Here is a 21815-nt window from a genome sequence, read left to right as displayed (position 1 = left end):
CTAAGGCCGGTTTTACTTTTTCTTCTAATTTTTTTATTGATGGGTTGAAAAACTAATTAGAAAAAATTAATCTCAATAGCGATGTAATATACTATATTAAAATATTATTCAATTTGTTGATCTACGCCCATAAATATCTAACTCCCCTCGTTCCAGTTTAAATGTTCTTAAGATTTTTTTGTTGAATTTAAGATGGCTTGAACGAAATCTTACACTTATATTCATGGTGAATTTGACTGAATTTATTTAATAACTACATAATTGATAGAAATAATTTAAGGTAAAATGATAAATTTAATGATACGATTATTTAATACAGAGTAGTAACTTTTTTTTTACCATTGAATAATTACTTTGGACAGATACAAATACAACTATACAAATACTATTCGCGGTCCAAAAAAAAAAAAAAAAAAAAAAACAAATACTATTTATTTTGGAATCGAAAGCGTAATAATTAAAAGAATCAAACTAATGGTAGAATAACTAAAATATAGATACAGTATGATGTTTGAGTTTTGCGTAGTGTATGTCAAAATAAAAATAAGAAACAAGACATAGGGCTGAAATGGAGCTTTAACAAAAAATAGAGGTATTATATGAACGTTTTACGGAGTATAATATAGATAGATGTAAACAAGTGGGCCCTTGAAGTGTTGTCTCTTCCATAATTTCATTCATCTCCTCACCTTCAAAAGCTTCCATGGAACTCTTTCATTTTTATATTACTCCTGCAACTCCAAAAGCTTCTTCGAAAATGGATTCTCCTTCATAATCCCACATCTTCTGATCCGAGTTGCGGGTGCACCACGGTTGCTTCATTTTCGAGTTCAGGTAGCGGCGAGTCACGGTTGCACCACCCCAATGGCTATACCTATTTACCCTTCACGACCAAGATCCACTGGTGGCACGTGCTACCAGTGTTAGTAGAGTGGATCCGCCCCTGGGTTCAACCACCCTTTAACCTCTAACCAGTGGCGGATGCCGGATCCATCTAGGAATCTATTAACACCGGGGTAAAATAAAATAATCTAAAAGATTAGGCTTTTAAGCTGGGGCAAAAATAAATTAATCTAAAATTTTAAGCTTAAAAGTTGCAGGTCCATTAGGGGCACATGCCACCCCCTGTCTAAAGTTAGTTCAGTTCCGCGGCTGACCTCAACTAAAAGATCAAAATGTAAAAAAAGATTGTATAATCATAAAACTCTCCAAGAAAATGATATGCATCGGAAAATTTATGAATGGGATTTGAGCTGCAAAATAACAATTCATATTAGTCTGGACCATCTTATATCGCAAAATTATCAGTATCAATTTTTTAAAAAGAGACCCGCTTTGGAACTGTTTTATTTGTCGCGAATTACTCGCGTGATCATGGTAACCCCCATTTGGTTTCATCGGGTTCGCGTTCAAAAGCAAAGAAAAGTTCTGAGGTTGTTGCTGGTACTTCAAATGGTGCTTTAGGTGAAGAGGAATCTTTTATTTATAGCATTGCAGAGGACGGTTTGATTGGTGCTAAAAGGGTCAGCAAGATGAAGATGCCTTCTGTTCTGGATGACCCAAATACTTAAGAAACTTGTGGGTTACCAGAACCAAATTCGTTGCAAATTTGCAATCTGTGTGCATGGTGCTGTAGAGGACAAAACTTCCATTAAAAACGGCGGCAGTCACACAACGTCTTGCGTGTTCCAATTACATTGATGACCATGATATGCAAATCATCTCCCTGAAATACCTGAATGTAAAGTTAAATATAGTGAATGAGGTTATGAATTGGATCGACATTCAAACTCGACAGGTGTGAGGTAAAATAATTTACCTCGATAGATTTAATTGTGGTGCGAGTCGCAGGTTGCTACTAGAAATCGTCCAAGGTGCAACCAGTTGTCTTTGGTCAAGATATTAGACCTAAAATATAAAAAACAGAAAAATTAAGTACCAAGAACAAGACTTATGCTATGGGGACCTAAAATATGTATATTTATAGACAATATGTAAACTCAAACAGGAAGAAGGAATAATTTTGAAGGTAAAAAAAAAAAAAAAAAAAAGAAATACAAATTTTATGAAGACTTGATGATAAGCATCATAATCAGCGTTCTATAAACAAGTTACGCGTGATGATCTTCCAGTGTTTATATTGCCTAAAGATTAAGCAAATGCATATATAGTTCATATGTCAATTAAGGGGCTGTAACTAATCAAAGCGATGTGTGATTATTAACACCTAGGTGGCTGCTTAAGAGGCTGTATGCGAGGATTTTTATGAGATTACATGAGTGCATAACGATGAAAAGTAATGGGTCAAATCAATGACGGAACTTGAACCCGGATAGAGATGGGGTGGGTGTAAAAATTTAATAAATTTTTCATTGTCAGCAGAGGTAAACACTAAAAAAAGCCTTATTTTTTGGTAATTTTTTTAGTGTAACATTTTTTTCCCCGTTAAATGCAAGTGGGGCGAATACCCCTTTGGTTACACAATCTTCCGCCACTGGGTCAAATTTTGTACAAAGATCGCTCGGTTGAGTTGACCCGAAACACATTTTTGTCAACAGGCACAATCGAGAACATACCTGCAGATATAACGAAATTGACTTTTCGGTCAACTATCTTCCATCAGAAGCAAAGCAACTTTATTCGCTTTCTTTAATTCCCCTCTTGAACATAGCGAAGCGAGGAGCCCATAATAAGCCTCAAAATCATCATTTTCACGATTTAAAATCAACGGCTCAGATCCAACAACACGAAACTTTCCCTCATCGCCCTTTTTTCCAACCGGAGAAAACATAGGCACTATTTCATCAAGAATCTTAACAACTCCTTTAATATTTCCCTGATCACATAAAGATACAATAAACTGGTCCACCGACTTATCTTCATCCCCTGTATCAACTTTCTTTAACATATCAACAATTTTTCAATTTGAACCATATCCCTTAAAATGCTTCTAGATTCTTCCATTCTTCCCTTTGAATACAACCCTTTTATCAAATAAAAAAACCCCCATTAAATCTGGTAAAAAACCGTTTTTCCTAGAATCAAAATAGTACACAAGAGCCCCTTCAATATTACCATTTCGACAAAAACTTTTAATCACAACGCTAACTGTAAACTCATCAGGTTTATACCATTTACATGTAAATCATCCACCAATTTCAACACTTCTTCTAACCTTCCAAACTTACTATAACCATTGATTAACGAGTTGTAAACATGAATATTTGGCTTCAAACCCTTGGAAACCATTTTTTCTAGAAAAGTATTGGCATCTAATAAATAGCCTTCTTTGCTTAAAGCATCAATAAGTGTAGAGTACGTGATTTCTGAAGGGGACACATTAATCCTTTCTAACGAATCAAATAGTCTAAAAGCTTCGACAAACCATCCTTGTTGGCATAATCCATTGATAAGTGAATTATAAGTAACGACGTTGAGGTTAACTTCGTTATCTTTAGCTAAAGTACATAACTCTAAAGCTTCTCCAATATGTCCTTCTTTACAAAGACCGTTAACAATAACGGTGTAATCGACAACATCCATGGATGGTAATCTTTCATTTGATCCCATCAGAAGTTTGAAAGCATCGTGGGCCCTACCATTCTGCATTAGTTTCTCAAGAACAGAGATCGGGAAAGACAGATTTTGTGTTTTAGCGTTATCCGTTTTGAGAAATTTGATGGCGATATGTACGTCTTTCATACACAAATGATGTAAAATGATTTTGCTTACTTTAGGCTCAAAAATCCCAATTTCTTTCACAAAATCACTTAAACATATGGTGCTAACATTCGTGTTTTGATCATTAGGAAACGATTTCAAAAGTGAATAATAAGAAATTACGGTCAACGAAATTCCATATCGTCTCATAATCGTGTACAAATCAATAGCCGATTTAGAAAAACCTCCATCACATAAAAAACAAAGAGCATCATTGCATAATTTATTGAAAACACCATGATCCAATTTCTCGAATTTCGAAACAATATCTAAAATTCCTTCGGGTCCTGTTACTCTTAAAATTGATTGTAATAAAATTCGGTAAATACCGGGATCCGAAGGCATGCCTCTTGCACTAAGCTCCATAAAGACTTGAATTGCCATATCAATCATATTGTTGTTGCATAAGCCATTGATCATGCAATTGTAACAAGCTACTGAACCCGATGATGTCATTCTAAACTCGTCGAATATTTGAAGTGCCTCCTCAATTCTACCGAATTTACAGTATCCATCGATCAAAGTATAAAAAGTAACGTGATTTGTAGTCAAACCCATCTCGGGCATTTTTTTATATACGGTGTATATATACATCCTCAAACGACCCTACTAAAAATAACGCTTTGATAAGCACGTTGCACATAACAACGTCCATACGAATTCCAGCTTCTTCGAGACTCGTTTTCGTCATTATCAACCCTGTAGAATCTTTTCTTTTTCTCTAATATAACCATGTAATAATGTACTATATGTAACAACATCTGAATCTATACCTTTTGAAATCTCGTATGCCTCATTTGTCCTCCCATATTTACACAACCCGTTAATTATCGTGTTATATGTGACAACACTTGCATGAATACCATTTTCATTCATTTCATCAAGCAAACGAAACACACCATCGAAATCACGTATCCTACAAAAACCGTCAATTAACGTAGCATATACAAATTCATCTACTTCGAATCCCAAATTCTCAAAAAGCTTGAACAAGTTGTGTAACATCCCTCCTTTTTCCATTTACTTTTCCGTTATACTAATATAAAGTCCGTTATATGTTTATAACATCTCCCGTTGATACGCGTTTTAAATTATCTCGTTTAGGTAATTCACGCACCAGAACGAAAGTTGAAGGACTAAACTTGACAAGGGATCAAACCCTTGACTAGGTCAAAGGGTCAAACCCCTTTCACTCATTCATTATCATCTCCATCTCTCTCTCTTTCTCTCTAGCAAGAACACACACACCATTACCAAATTCATTCAATCATCATCTAAATCCGATCTAGGAGGCTTACAACAAAATAAATTACATATTCGTAATCCTCTCTTCATCATCTTCATTTTGGTACCAACTTCATCTCGTTTGGGTAACATTTCTAAAACTCTAGATTTCTCTAAATTCGTGTTTTTGACTTGAAATGGTGTTAGTTAGTGTCTATGGCTCATTGTAATGTCGTGTGTGTAATTTATATGCTCGATCTCGTTGTTTTAGTGTAACTAGCATGAACTTGAATTTTGGTGTGTTGTTCTTGAATTTTGGATGATCATATGTTGTTAGATGTTAAAAGTTCATGTTCTAATTGTGTTCCTAGTATCACTAGCTTCAATTTGATGTGTAGGTTGCCTTAGAAAACTTCATGAACTTGATTATTGATTTTGGTGAATTTGGGTTAGAGTTTGATGAACTTGAAATGGACTTTTGATGCATTGAATGCCATGGATTATTATTGGTAAGTGTTTAGTTGGATTGTATGCTTGATTACCTTCGAAACGACATATCATTCATGTAAATTGGTTGCCCGAATCATTGAATTGCATTTATGAACTTGTATGCGGTTAATGTTAAGCATTAGATGCGGTTTTGGTTGTTGTAATAGGTAGATTGATTGATGAAATGTGTTTAGTTGTTTACCTCGTCAAATTACCTTCCCAACGGTATAAGATACTTGTCTTGATTGTTTGCGGATCATAAATGGTGATTGTTTGAAGTTAGGTTCGTGCATAAAACTTAAAAACTGCCAGAATTCTCTGCACAGGTAATGGCGCGGCGCGCCATATACCCGCGCGGCGCGCCAAAGTGGTCTGTCCAACTTTGTCAATTTTCGAATAATGTTTGCTATGCTACGCACCTCCGATTCACATGTAACTTGTTCTAACATGCTCATACATGATTAAAAACCTCAGAAAAATAGTTCGAGACCCGACCCGAACGTGTTGACTTTTTCGTTGACTTTGACCGACCAAAGTTTGACCTTTTGTCAAACTTAACCAAATGATTATGCAACCTTCCTAACTTGTTTATATACTTGTATCTTGCATGAAACTTGACAATTTGATTTCACATGCTACATAATCGAGTCGTAACGAGCCATAGGACTAATTGAACATCTTTGACCTATCGTGTTTACCGTTATTGATACGACCTATTTGTTTAGGTCAAGACTAGCACTATCCTTCGCACACGTTATTTTGTGAAGTACTTTTCGTACGTGCACTCAAGGTGAGATCATAGTCCCACTTTTACTCTTTTGCACTTACATTTGGGATGAGAAAAACATAAACGTTTCTTTTTACTAAGTGAACACAAGTACAGGAAAACAAACATTCTACATATGAGTTTGAACAAAAATCCTCAATTCGATTATCATTAGTTACACTTGCCGGGTGTAAGCGAGAACTTATGTTATATGGCCATATGGGTTTGACAAACCCTCATTCAAACGGTTCGCTACCGTTTACGAATGAAATGTATTTTCGAGAAACAGTGTATGTTCTAACACTATTGTGATGGGGTTCTATGGAAGGAATGTTAAGCATTGATAATTGGGTGCTCGTGAAACAAACTTTTGGAATGTATTACTATTATCTCATGGTTGCAAATCTTGTGGTTCACTTGTACTTACTTACTTAAACCTATGATTTCACCAACGTTTTCGTTGACAGATTTCTATGTTTTTCTCAGGTCCTTGAACGATACATGATACATGCTTCCGCTCATTATTTTGATACTTGCATTGGGTGTCGAGTATATATGCATACATGGAGCGTCTTTTGGCTACTTTTAAATTGTGTCGCATAAGTTTCATTTGTACTTAAAACTTTGTATCGTAACTTGTGGTGGAACTATTCTTGTAAACTTTGAACAATCTTTACATTTGAAATGAATGCGACATATCTTTTGGTCAAATGTTGTTTTAAAGACTTATGACCACATAACGGGACCTAAGTAGACGGCGCCGTCAATGACGATTTTGTCGGGTCGCTACAGATGGTATCAGAGCGTTGGTTGTAGGGATTTAGAGTTCATTGGTGTCAACCTCGAGTCATAGGGTACATTGGTGAGTCTAGACTACAACCGGCATATAGACTTGAAGTAGGAATTACTTGACTACTTGTGCATTTATACTCGAACGCTTCTACTCATATCTACTCTTAGTTCATCTTAATCTCACGTTGTTTAATTTGATTAACACGCCACCTTGACTTTATAGAATAATGTCGAATGCACATATGAATCAGGGTAATATAATTTCCGGGATTATATTACGGTGACTCATATGAACGTTCCGACATTATGGCATAAAGAATTTAAGGCGAGTCGAGGAAAAACTTCTCTTTATCTTTATTCTATATCACGGTTAGTATTATTGAGAATACTAATCAATGATATTCTTGTGTCTTGAAGGAACAATGGCTCCTCGTCGTGTACGCCGCAATGAAACTCCCGAACAAGCTCTCGAACGGATGATAGCTACCGCCGTAGATGCGGCCATGGCCGGTCACTCATCCAACAACAACAATAATAACAACCACAACAACAACAACAACAACAACAACAACAACAACAACAACAACAACAACAACAATGGGGCCGGAAACTCAAACGAGGGATGCTCCTATAAAGCTTTCATAGGGTGCAAACCTCACACTTTTGATGGAACCGGGGGACCGGTCGTGCTCACCCGATGGTTTGAGCAAACGGAAGCCGTCTTTAGCATAAGCGGTTGTCGGGACCAAGACAAGGTCAAATACTCCACTCACACCTTCGCCGGTGTCGCTCTTACATGGTGGAATACTTATGTACAATCGGTGGGTACCGATGAAGCTCACGCCCTCTCTTGGGCCGACTTGAGGGAAAAGATGATTGTCGAATATTTCCCTCGTGAAGAAACCCGAAGGCTCGAAGAAGAGCTAAGAACTTTAAAGGCGATCGGAAATGATCTCAAGGCTTACAATCAACGATTTTCCGAACTAGCCTTGATGTGCCCAAATCTTGTGAACCCCGAAGCTTTAAGGGTTGAACTTTACATGGATGGTCTTCCAAAGAGTATCAAACACGGAGTAATGTCATCCAAACCCACTAATCATCAAGAAGCTTTGAACATGGCCCGCAAATTGATAGAAACGGTTGACGAAATCGTAGTTCCGGCACCTAAGGCCGAGGATAAATCGGGCGGCAACAAAAGAAAGTGGGAACCCTCCCAATCAAGCAACAACAACTTTGCTAAGAAGCCTTACACCTCCGACGGCAAGAAAGGTTATGCCGGGAACCTACCTCTTTGCAACAAATGCAACAAACATCACTTTGGCGAATGTAGTAAGTTAATTTGCCACCGGTGCCAAGGAGTTGGTCATAAGGCCAACGATTGTAAAAGTGCCACTCCCGTCGCTCGAAAGTGGCCCAATGCACCAAAGACGGGCACTTGTTACGAATGTGGCCAAACGGGTCATTATAGAAATGCATGCCCAAAGAAGAAAGATAACCCCAATACGCGCGGCCGAGCTTTCAACATCAACACCGAGGAAGCCCGGGATGACACTGAACTAGTCACGGGTACGTTTCTTCTCAACAATTCTTATGTCTCTTGCTTATTCGATTCGGGTGCCGATAAATGCTTTGTATCCAAGACTTTGACTCATTCTTTTAGCACTCCACCTCTTCCATTAGATACCACTTATACCATTGAAGTGGCTAACGGGAAACTATTAAGTGCCGACACATATTACCGGGGGTGTACGATAAACATTTTGGGTAAAGAATTTGAAATTGACTTGATACCCATAGAACTAGGAAGCTTTGATGTAATAATCGGTATGAATTGGTTAGTCAAAACGAAATCTCACATCCTTTGTGATCTTAACGCAATCCGAATTCCTATCGAGAATGGTGAACCTTTGATTGTTTATGGCGATAAGAGTTGCACCAGACTCAACCTCGTTTCGTGCCTTAAAGTTAGAAAACTACTCCGTAAGGGTTGTTTTGCGATCCTTGCCCACGTTAAGAAAGTCGAGTCCGATGATAAGCATATCGATGATGTGCCAATTGTTAGTGACTTTTCCGATGTATTTCCCGACGAATTGCCGGGTCTTCCACCTCATCGACCGGTAGAATTCCAAATCGATCTTATCCCGGGAGCCGCACCCGTAGCACGTGCACCATATAGACTCGCTCCATCCAAAATGCAAGAATTGCAAAGTCAAATCCAAGAACTACTTGATCATGGTTTTATCCAACCTAGCCATTCACCTTGGGGCGCTCCGATTTTGTTTGTTAAAAAGAAAGACGGATCCCTACGAATGTGCATTGATTATCGTGAACTAAATAAATTGATGGTTAAGAACCGATATCCTCTTCCTCGCATCGATGACCTCTTTGATCAACTACAAGGGTCTTGTGTATATTCGAAAATCGATCTCCGCTCGGGTTATCATCAATTAAGGGTTAAGGGGGAAGATGTCTCCAAAACCGCTTTCCGAACTCGTTATGGTAGTTATGAATTTCTTGTAATGCCATTTGGTCTCACCAACGCACCGGCGGTGTTCATGGATCTTATGAACCGCGTGTGCAAACCGTATCTTGACAAATTCGTTATCGTGTTCATCGATGATATTTTAGTCTATTCAAAAAGCGAAGAAGAACACGAGGAACACCTCCGACTTGCGCTTGAACTTTTAAGACAAGAACAACTCTATGCCAAATTCTCCAAGTGTGAATTTTGGTTAAAGGAAGTTCAATTTCTTGGTCATGTTGTAAGTGACCAAGGTATTAAAGTCGATCCAACGAAAATCGAAGCCATTAGCAAATGGGAGACTCCTACTACTCCTACTCACATTCGTCAATTCTTGGGTCTCGCCGGATACTACCGTAGATTCATCAAGGATTTTTCTTTGGTTGCTCGTCCTCTAACCGCTTTAACTCACAAGGGAAAGAAATTCATTTGGGCGACCGAGCAAGAATCCGCGTTTCAAATCTTGAAGACAAAGCTAACCACCGCTCCTATCTTGTCACTTCCCGAAGGCAATGATGATTTTGTTGTATATTGCGATGCCTCGAAACATGGTTTTGGATGTGTATTGATGCAACGGAAGAAAGTCATTGCTGATGCCTCTCGACAACTAAAAATTCATGAACGGAATTACACGACTCATGATCTCGAACTTGGAGCCGTTGTCTTCGCACTTAAAATGTGGAGACACTATCTTTATGGAACCAAGAGTACTATCTTCACCGACCACAAAAGTCTCCAACACATTTTCGATCAAAAGCAACTAAACATGAGACAACGTAGGTGGATTGAAACCTTAAACGATTACGATTGCGAGCTTCGTTACCATCTCGGGAAGGCAAATGTAGTAGCCGATGCCTTAAGTCGAAAAGAAAGAGCGGTGCCTCTTCGTGTCCGTGCCTTAAACATCACCATTCACACGAACCTTAATAGCCAAATTCGGGTAGCCCAAGATGAGGCTCTCAAGGATGAAAACCTTTCACACGAGCTCTTGAACATTCTCGTCTCTCGATTCGAAATTTGGGAGACCGGACTCCGATATTACGCCGGAAGGATTTGGGTGCCTAGTTATGGGGACCTACGAAGCCTTTTTTTAGACGAAGCCCATAAGTCACGATACTCGATTCACCCCGGTGCCAATAAGATGTACCACGACCTTAAACAGCTATATTGGTGGCCGAACATCAAAAGGGACGTAGCTACTTATGTTTCCAAGTGTTTGACATGTTCCAAAGTCAATGCCGAACACCAAAGACCGTCCGGACTACTTCAACAACCCGAGATCCCGCAATGGAAGTGGGAAAGAATAACGATGGATTTTATCACCAAACTACCAAAAACGACGGGCGGTTATGATACCATTTGGGTTATTGTTGACCGTCTCACCAAATCCGCACACTTCCTGGCCATGAAAGAAACGGACAAAATGGAGAAACTTGCACAACTTTACATTAAGGAGATCGTAGCCCGACACGGTGTACCTTTATCGATTATCTCCGACCGAGATGGCCGTTTCGTTTCTAGATTTTGGCGTACATTGCAAGAAGCGTTGGGAACGCGTTTAGACATGAGCACCGCATATCATCCTCAAACCGATGGACAAAGCGAACGTACAATTCAAACCTTAGAGGACATGTTACGAGCTTGCGTGGTTGATTTCGGAAAAGCTTGGGACAAGCACTTACCTCTCGCCGAGTTCTCTTACAACAATAGTTATCACGCGAGTATTAAAGCCGCACCTTTTGAAGCGCTATATGGCCGAAAATGTCGTTCACCTCTTTGTTGGGCCGAAGTAGGCGACGTACAAATCACCGGACCCGAACTCATTCACGAAACCACCGAGAAAATCGTTCAAATCCGAGATAGGCTTAGGACGGCCCGAAGTCGTCAAAAGAGCTATACCAACAAACGACGCAACGATCTTGAATTTCAAGTCGGTGACCGAGTAATGTTAAAAGTCGCGCCTTGGAAAGGTGTAATCCGTTTTGGGAAACGCGGGAAGCTGAATCCAAGGTATATTGGTCCTTTCGAAATCTTGGAGCGTATTGGAACCGTTGCGTATCGTTTAGATCTTCCTCCTCAATTGAACTCCGTTCATCCTACCTTCCATGTATCTAACTTGAAAAAGTGTCTTGCCAAACCCGATATCGTCATTCCTCTAGAGGAACTTACTATTGATGACAAACTTCATTTTGTGGAGGAACCGGTTGAAATTGTGGACACCTCCGTCAAGACATTGAAACAAAGCCGAATCCCGATTGTTAAAGTCCGTTGGAACGCCAAAAGGGGACCCGAGTTTACTTGGGAAAGACAAGATCAAATGCAAAGGAAGTATCCTCATCTATTCGTGAATTCGGAAACGCAAGATCTCGAGGAAGAAACAACGACTACTACGCCTACTTAAATTTCGGGACGAAATTTCTTTTAAGGAGTAGGTAATGTAACATCCCGCCTTTTTCCATTTACTTTTCCGTTATACTAATATAAAGTCCGTTATATGTTTATAACATCTCCCGTTGATACGCGTTTTAAATTATCTCGTTTAGGTAATTCACGCACCAAAACGAAAGTTGAGGGACTAAACTTGACAAGGGATCAAACCCTTGACTAGGTCAAAGGGTCAAACCCCTTTCACTCATTCATTATCATCTCCATCTCTCTCTCTCTTTCTCTCTAGCAAGAACACACACACCATTACCAAATTCATTCAATCATCATCTAAATCCGATCTAGGAGGCTTACAACAAAATAAATTACATATTCGTAATCCTCTCTTCATCCTCTTCATTTTGGTACCAACTTCATCTCGTTTGGGTAACATTTCTAAAACTCTAGATTTCTCTAAATTCGTGTTTTTGACTTGAAATGGTGTTAGTTAGTGTCTATGGCTCATTGTGATGTCGTGTGTGTAATTTATATGCTCGATCTCGTTGTTTTAGTGTAACTAGCATGAACTTGAATTTTGGTGTGTTGTTCTTGAATTTTGGATGATCATATGTTGTTAGATGTTAAAAGTTCATGTTCTAATTGTGTTCCTAGTATCACTAGCTTCAATTTGATGTGTAGGTTGCCTTAGAAAACTTCATGAACTTGATTATTGATTTTGGTGAATTTGGGTTAGGGTTTGATGAACTTGAAATGGACTTTTGATGCATTGAATGCCATGGATTATTATTGGTAAGTGTTTAGTTGGATTGTATGCTTGATTACCTTCGAAACGGCATATCATTCATGTAAATTGGTTGCCCGAATCATTGAATTGCATTTATGAACTTGTATGCGGTTAATGTTAAGCATTAGATGCGGTTTTGGTTGTTGTAATAGGTAGATTGATTGATGAAATGTGTTTAGTTGTTTACCTCGTCAAATTACCTTCCCAACGGTATAAGATACTTGTCTTGATTGTTTGCGGATCATAAATGGTGATTGTTTGAAGTTAGGTTCGTGCATAAAACTTAAAAACTGCCAGAATTCTCTGCACAGGTAATGGCGCGGCGCGCCATATACCCGCGCGGCGCGCCAAAGTGGTCTGTCCAACTTTGTCAATTTTCGAATAATGTTTGCTATGCTACGCACCTCCGATTCACATGTAACTTGTTCTAACATGCTCATACATGATTAAAAACCTCAGAAAAATAGTTCGGGACCCGACCCGAACGTGTTGACTTTTTCGTTGACTTTGACCGACCAAAGTTTGACCTTTTGTCAAACTTAACCAAATGATTATGCAACCTTCCTAACTTGTTTATATACTTGTATCTTGCATGAAACTTGACAATTTGATTTCACATGCTACATAATCGAGTCGTAACGAGCCATAGGACTAATTGAACATCTTTGACCTATCGTGTTTACCGTTATTGATACGACCTATTTGTTTAGGTCAAGACTAGCACTATCCTTCGCACACGTTATTTTGTGAAGTACTTTTCCTACGTGCACTCAAGGTGAGATCATAGTCCCACTTTTACTCTTTTGCACTTACATTTGGGATGAGAAAAACATAAACGTTTCTTTTTACTAAGTGAACACAAGTACAGGAAAACAAACATTCTACATACGAGTTTGAACAAAAATCCTCAATTCGATTATCATTAGTTACACTTGCCGGGTGTAAGCGAGAACTTATGTTATATGGCCATATGGGTTTGACAAATCCTCATTCAAACGGTTCGCTACCGTTTACGAATGAAATGTATTTTCGAGAAACAGTGTATGTTCTAACACTATTGTGATGGGGTTCTATGAAAGGAATGTTAAGCATTGATAATTGGGTGCTCGTGAAACAAACTTTTGGAATGTATTACTATTATCTCATGGTTGCAAATCTTGTGGTTCACTTGTACTTACTTACTTAAACCTATGATTTCACCAACGTTTTCGTTGACAGATTTCTATGTTTTTTTCACGTCCTTGAACGATACATGATACATGCTTCCGCTCATTATTTTGATACTTGCATTGGGTGTCGAGTATATATGCATACATGGAGCGTCTTTTGGCTACTTTTAAATTGTGTCGCATAAGTTTCATTTGTACTTAAAACTTTGTATCGTAACTTGTGGTGGAACTATTCTTGTAAACTTTGAACAATCTTTACATTTGAAATGAATGCGACATATCTTTTGGTCAAATGTTGTTTTAAAGACTTATGACCAAGTAACGGGACCTAAGTAGACGGCGCCGTCAATGACGATTTTGTCGGATCGCTACAAGTTGTAACTTACCTTTCTTACAATATCCCAAAATGATCGCTGTATGAGTTATCAAATTCGGCTTAACGCCTTCTTTTTTCATCTTATGTAAAAACCCCACCGCCTTGGCAATATGTGTGAATGGTGTTGTAGAGGACAGAACTTCCATTGAAAATGGTAAATGGTGGCAAAATGGGGGGTCACGCACGTAGGGTAACTGGTTCAGGTCCAGACGGAATACGGATAAAGTTTGACCCGAACAGTTCTATCAAAAATAACATTATTTAAATAATAAAACACTTTTTTCCCTTGGGATCTATCTTCTGTACTAAAGAACTTGGGAGGTTTTCTGCATTAGAAATACACTTCAGACGACTTTCAAACTGTTAAACAAATTTTTCTAAGCTTATTTAACTTTAATTTACTCGTTCAACCTTTTAGAGATATATACACAAATTGAGTCAATCCATCTATAATGGGTTGGATTGACCGCCTCTAGTCCACATGATCTTAAAAAATTACAGTAAAAGGCAAAAGATATTAACTGGAACCTATTTACACTTTTATGCACATTACAATGTTAACCTCAACACTCAACGTGTTTTCCTTAACCCAAAAAAACACCTCAAAATGTTTTTATTATAGCTATACAGTTTCAAAAATATAGAAGCGATGTACAACGAATTGAAAACGAACTTTAATTGAAACTGAACAATGGGTAAAAATATCAGTATATAAGGTGCAACCACCCTTTAACCTCAACTAAAAGATCAAAATGTAAACAAATATTGTATAATCATGAAACTCTCCAAGAAAACAATACGCATCCACTACTAGAAATAACATTTTTTGTGGCGATGAAAATCGCCGCAATAAATGGGGTTCCTCGCCGCAAAAAAGTTTTGGCGGCAACCCTTCGCCGCTTATAAGGTCGTCACCGTAAGTTCGCTGTCTAAAATCTTTTGCGTCGTTTTTTTGCGGCGGACAAAAATGGGGCCCACTATTTAATAAGAAAAAAGAAAAGAAAATATATATTCTTTTTTGCGGCGACTTATTTGCGGCGACTACCGGCAAAATCAGTGTCAGTACCTGCTGCTATTTTTTGCGACGACTATCGCCGCAAAAAGTACCTGATGGTTTTGACAGAATTCTGTTGTATTTAGAGCATCCCGCCCGATTTTCTGGGCGTTTTTCCGAAACCTGTTTCATACAATTTAATAGCACCTATAACAACGTTTATAACTCCAAAACAACAATAAACACGAACAACAATATATAAAGAACAATAAACGTTTACGAAAGTGAACAATTATACGAATTACAGATATTAAAGTTTTAACGTTTTAAAGTTCTAAAGTATCAATATTGTTCCATCCATGCGTTATCATCCTCATAATTTTCTCCAATATCATCATCTTCCGTACCATCTCCCGGACCATCATCCGAATCATCCGACGGTTCGTCTCTCAAAGTAAATTCCGGTTCTTTTCCTTTACCGCCCTTTGCTTTTTTCTTCTTTTTCTTGGGCTCTCCGCTCCCGGGCTCTCCGCTTGTACTTCCCGATCCCGATAACATCTTTTTTATGTAACTTTCACCGAATCTTTAATGGCATCTTTCATGGATTTTTTAAACTCTTTTGTTAAATCGGACTTCACTTCCGGAATCAAACTTTGTTTTAGCTCGGCTTTCATTTTCTCACGTTCCAATTGCCACTTTGAATTAAATTCATCCTCGGTGTAAAAACGTTGACTTGAAGTTGAACTTGAGCTATCAACTGACCTGCGGGACCCAGAAATGCGTAGACCGATACCACGCTCCCATCCAGGGCGTGACCCCAATACCTTGTTCATGATTTGTAGTTCGGTCATCGGGTTTTCTACACCAACTTGCTCATTTAGAAGTTCAACCATTTCATCCTACATATTTAAAACACGAGAATAATCCAAGTTATAATACGAACACTTTTAGTATGTTTTGACTTATATAAAAAATTAACGTTCTAGTAAATTATAAGGTATTTACTTACATATTTTTCTTCTGTGTTGCCACGAAATTTACCATCTTTATCAGTGTTGTTCCGTTTGTACGCTTTAATTAAACTTTCAAGCTCATTTGTCTCCAACTTTCAAGATCGATTATGGCATTTACTTGGACCTGTTCAACTATTGTTGCTTCGTTTCTACTCAAATTAGTTTGAACGAGTTCTTCTAAGTTAGAAGACAAACGAATATATGATGAAGTGTTGGCATGTATAAGGTCCAATTCGTCGTCTCCAACAAAGATATCTCGGTCCCAAGTGTTCCGATGGTGGACTTCTTGAACAACCTTCCAATACTTACTTATTTGGCCTTTCCTTTTAGTCGGGTCATCAAGGTAAAAGATTAGATTTTCCTGTGATGCATGGATGTATTGAGCATTTCTGTACCATTCATTTTGAGTATTAATGGTAGTTATGTTATTCTTAGTAACTAAACCAGTACTACCGGTGTTGAACCACTTGCATCGAAATAAAAAAACATTATAGTCGTACAAATATTGAAGCTCCAAGATTTCTTCTAGCACACCATAATATAGTGTGCCATTAGGTCTAGGACTTGAAATTCCACTATTCTGAGTTGTTCAGCGTTTATCTCTACTATTAATCACAAACCTCACACCGTTACATATGCAAGCGGCGTAAGAGGTCACACTTATTGGTCCATGTGCCAAAGCAAGTAACTCATCACTAACTTGAGATTTGTCTTGTACTCGCAAACACTTGATCTACAAAATAAACGAGGTTAGACAAGATAAGACAAGCATTATTGGCCTTAATTGTGGAAATTACCTTGTCACTGAACCATGAAGGGAACTCTTTTTCTATTTTTGCACCTCGTGACAATTGACTTGTGCATTCCCTAAAAAAAATATAGATAAATATGGATGAGCATCGAATAAATAAATTACAAAAAAAAACATGGGTGAAAAAAAACACTTACTCTTTGAATTTGTCGATCTCGGAGCTGTTGTTAAGTACGAACCAATCAATACTGGCCTTAACTGGGGTATCCAATACTGTATCTTCACCTTTACTAATAGGTTTACAAATTGACTGGAAGATGAAATGCTTACGTGAGGGAACTGAAGCATTCTCATTTCTGTCTGGCTTATTAAATTTTATTCGAACGGTGACGAGATACCTCGAAGCATAAGTTAAGGCTTCATCTGCAACATACCCCTCGGCAATGGAACCTTCTGACCTAGCTTTATTCCTGACATAATTCTTTAACTTTTTCATGTATCTTTCAAATGGATACATCCACCCTCATGTAAACAGGACCGCCTTGAATAGCCTCTTCGGGCAAATGCATAACCTAATGAATCATTATATCAAAAAAAGACGGTAGAAATATTTGCTCGAGCGAACATAAAATGTTGATCAACTAAGTTTTGGCGTCTTCCATGTCAGAAATCGACAAGGTTTGAGAACAAAGTTGCTTAAAGAATGAAGAAAGCTCTATTATCGGGGTTGAAATAAAGGGGTATAAGTACGCTCGGACACCAACATGAAGTAACCGTTGAATCATTATATGATGGTCATGAGACTTGAGCCATGTAATTTTGGTATTATCGTCGGCTACTTTATTCCTAAAATTCGAGCCAAACCCATCCGGTAATTTAACTCCCCTAATAAATTGACAGAATTGAATTCGATCGTCAATTGAAAATGAGTACTTAGGATGAGGTTTTTCTTCCTTACCGTTACCAAGTGGTTTCATCCACAACTCTGGACGAATATCCCACTCTTTTAACACCTGTCTTGCCTTTATAGTGTCTTTTGATTTTTCCTTATGCATTAGCAAAGTATTCAACAAACTTTCACACACATTTTTCTCGATATGCATTACATCCAAATTATGTTTTAGTTCAAGAGTAGACCAATAGCTAAGCTCGTAGAAGATAGATTTTTTACTCCAATTACCCTTAATTGTTGGATCCTTTTTTCTCTTTTTCCCCCCATGTTCAGCATGTTTCCCAGGTTCACGTTGTGATTCTTTTTTAGAAAATGGTCTAAGTTGTTCTAAGATCTCATTACTGGTTTTTCTACGTGGAGGAGGCTGAGACTCGACCTTGCCATCTGTGATGGCCCAAAAAATTTCGACTTATTTTGAACCAAATTCTCGATATGATTTAATGTTTCCGACACGATAAGCAAAGTCTGTAAAACTGAATCTCAAAATTCTTAAACAATTCAAATACCCTTCGGTTATTCTCAACGAATCACAAACAATTATATGTAAAAAGATACATATATACACTATAACTTGAAAGCGTAACAAAGTATTAATTGTATGATACTGTGCATTAAACTTATTGGTTTGATTATCTGATTGATATATTTAACTACGGAGTTAAAATATTATGCCAAACGATTGAATTAAAAGATATTTATTGAGTCCCTTAAAGATTATGATATTATTACGAGTCTCTGTTGTGAGGTCCACGTTGATTTGGGAAATCGTTCATTTTTAACGATATTCAAAATAAATGGTAAAGTGTTTGTTTAAATAACGTAATTTGGAGACATACAATAATAAGGAATATTAATTGTTGGAATTAGATATATGAATAACTTGTGATATGTATTTAAAAACGTATATATTAATATTGAAAATATATAAAATATAATATTAAACTGGTCATAAAACGAATTGTTATTATATATATATTAACAAATAGCGAGACAATGATTTATAGAAGTAAATGACCAAAACACTCGAAAGTTTAAGATATACTTTGAGTGGTATAGTTTAGGGATAATTTAAGGCTATATTTTGACAAAGGTACGTGACACGAAACGTAAAATGCAAGTTTTCTAAGCGTATGAAATTGCGTTCGAGAAACCGGAACCGGGACATGAGTCGAGTGATGACGTACGACTTATCGGAACAAAAATTACAAATCAACTATGCACGGGAATATAATATAATATATAATTAATTAATTTAAATTATATATGTTATATTAATATTTAAATATGTCGACAAACTAGAAGTTAAAAGAATGTGAGCTGGATCAGAGGGCCATGCGATCGCATGGCCTTGATGCCCAAAAACCATGCGATCGCATAGGGTACTTTTTCAGGCCAAGTCCTATAAATTGATCGAATTGGCTCTGGTCTCATTCATTTCATATACTCCGTAATTATTTACTTATTTATATTATTATTATTATTATTATTGTAGTGACCCGTCCTAATCCATCTGGACGAAGTCTTCAACAGTCGGTCCCATTGCGAGGTTCTGACCTCTATATGCCATGAACGACTCCATGTAATATGAGCAAAAGCACAGTGGAAGATTTATTTCATACCTGAGAATAAACATGCTTTAAAGTGTCAACCAAAAGGTTGGTGAGTTCATAAGTTTATCATAAAACAATAAAATTCATCATTTTGATAGACCACAAGATTTAAATTCTGCATGGTACAAATGGACCCCAATCCTATACCCACCTGTAATGTACATGCGATATCTTTTAAATACAGTACACCTTTCTCGTGTACGAAATCATCTTTCATAAATCTTAGTAACCGTACACATATCTCGTGCACAAAAACTAATACACTAATACACATAACCTGTGTATAAAAATCATTCTCTCGATACATAACATTCACATCAACTGGTGGCAATTATCATGTTTACATAATTCAATGGTGGCAATTATCATGTCCACATAATTCAATGGTGGCAATTATCATGTCCACATAATTCAATGGTTGCAATTATCATGTCCACATAATTCAATAACAATCCGCAGAACTTCTGTCTGCATAATAATTCATTCGATGAATGTTTTGCTTGTGTCTATCTCATCAAACATTTATAAAAGCATTTCATGTATTCGCAGTTCAAAATATATTTCAAAAGCATTTAGTAAAGCAGTTGTAAAAACAGCGCATGTATTCCCAGTCCCAAAAATGTAAAGAGTAAAAGGGAGCAAATGAAACTCACGCATATAAATATTGTAAAACAGTTAATAAAGCATTTGCATGTATTCTCGGCCCAAAAAAGTAAAGAGTAAAAAGGGATCATATGAAACTCACCATACTGTATTTTGTAGTAAAAATACATATGACGTCATTGAACAATTGTAGGGTTGGCCTTGGATTCACGATCCTATATCAGTTATATATATTAACACATATAATCGTAATTTAAATAATTCCTTCTATTAATTATATAGTATTTATATATTTAGTGTTGTAATTTATATATATAATTTGTACTAATTTCTAATATATATTTTATTTATATTTATATATCTTATGTTATATATGTATTTATTTTTTGTGTGTGTGTGTGTGTGTGTGTATATATATATATATATATATATATATAATAGAAATGTTAATATTTTTAATATATTATTATAGGTAATATTAATATAATTATAGTATAAGTATATTTTTATTTACAAAATATTTATTTGTTATAATAATATAATAATAATAATAATGATAATGAAATTTTAAATAAAAAAATGTAGTTTTAAATAAAGAAAATTTTGATAATAATGATACTTTTGATAATACTATTAATTTTAATGAAAATAGGAATGTAATTTTAATAAAAATGATAGTTTCAAAAATAATGGTTCTTTTAATAATAATAATAATAATAATAATAATAATAATAATAATAATAATAATAATAATAATAATTATAATATCTAAAATAATATTTTTACTAATAATGATAATAATAATAATAATAATAATAATAATAATATAATAATAATAAAACTAGTAAAACTAATAAAACTACCTTTTAAAAGTCTTTCCAAAAATGAATGCCCTAGACCGGGCTCGAACCCACGACCTCCCGCTTACCCACAAACACTTTAAACCATCTGAGCTAATCTATTTTACTGATTTAATCCGGCTTGAAATTTATTAAACCCTTCTATTGGTCTGTCCTCCTCCTTCTTAAAAAAAATAAAACAGTATGCTGCATCAGCTTAGGTTCGAACTTAGGACCTCCTGACTAACCATACAATCTCCTTAACCAACTGGACTATCCAGTTTTTCTGGACTATAATCATCCCGAATTTTATAAAAACGTTTCCCTTTCGGTTTCGTTTTCTTCTCCCTCATTTACATCGACCAGATTCCATAATTCAAACCATATCATAATATCATCATCGACTAGTTCATCATCATGATTCATTATCATCACCAAATCTCATTATAATCCATTACGTCATCAATTATAGATCATAATCTTAATCTAACATCATCATAATCATCATCGTTCTCCTCATTATCTAATCTATCTATCATCTTTATTATTATTCTCTTAATCATGTATCATTATCATCATCTATAATGAAACATTATTTTTAATCTAATCTATCTTAATTATGCATCATCCACACTTCACATCATCATAGTCATCAAGTCGCTATGCTCAAGATCAGAAGAAAAAAAAATAGCGGCTTGTCAGTTTCACGTCGATCTGATTTCACAAACAAATTAATGCACATACATACATAGTCCACTTCTTCACAAGCCCAAATAGAAACCCAATAAAATATTACGGCCCAAGCTAAATGATCATAGTCCAAATTC

The 21815-nt window shown here is 36.6% G+C and overlaps 1 pseudogene; it reads right to left on the bottom strand.

Moving 5' to 3' along the window:
* Window positions 1-1818: 1818 nt before the first annotated feature.
* LOC139887757 (uncharacterized) lies at window positions 1819-15778 on the bottom strand (annotated as a pseudogene).
* Between the last annotated feature and the right edge of the window lie 6037 nt (window positions 15779-21815).

This window comes from Rutidosis leptorrhynchoides, chromosome 2 (genome assembly GCF_046630445.1).
Source record: "Rutidosis leptorrhynchoides isolate AG116_Rl617_1_P2 chromosome 2, CSIRO_AGI_Rlap_v1, whole genome shotgun sequence".
In the NCBI taxonomy this organism is placed as follows: domain Eukaryota; kingdom Viridiplantae; phylum Streptophyta; class Magnoliopsida; order Asterales; family Asteraceae; genus Rutidosis; species Rutidosis leptorrhynchoides.
This window is presented reverse-complemented; position numbering and strand designations above follow the sequence as displayed.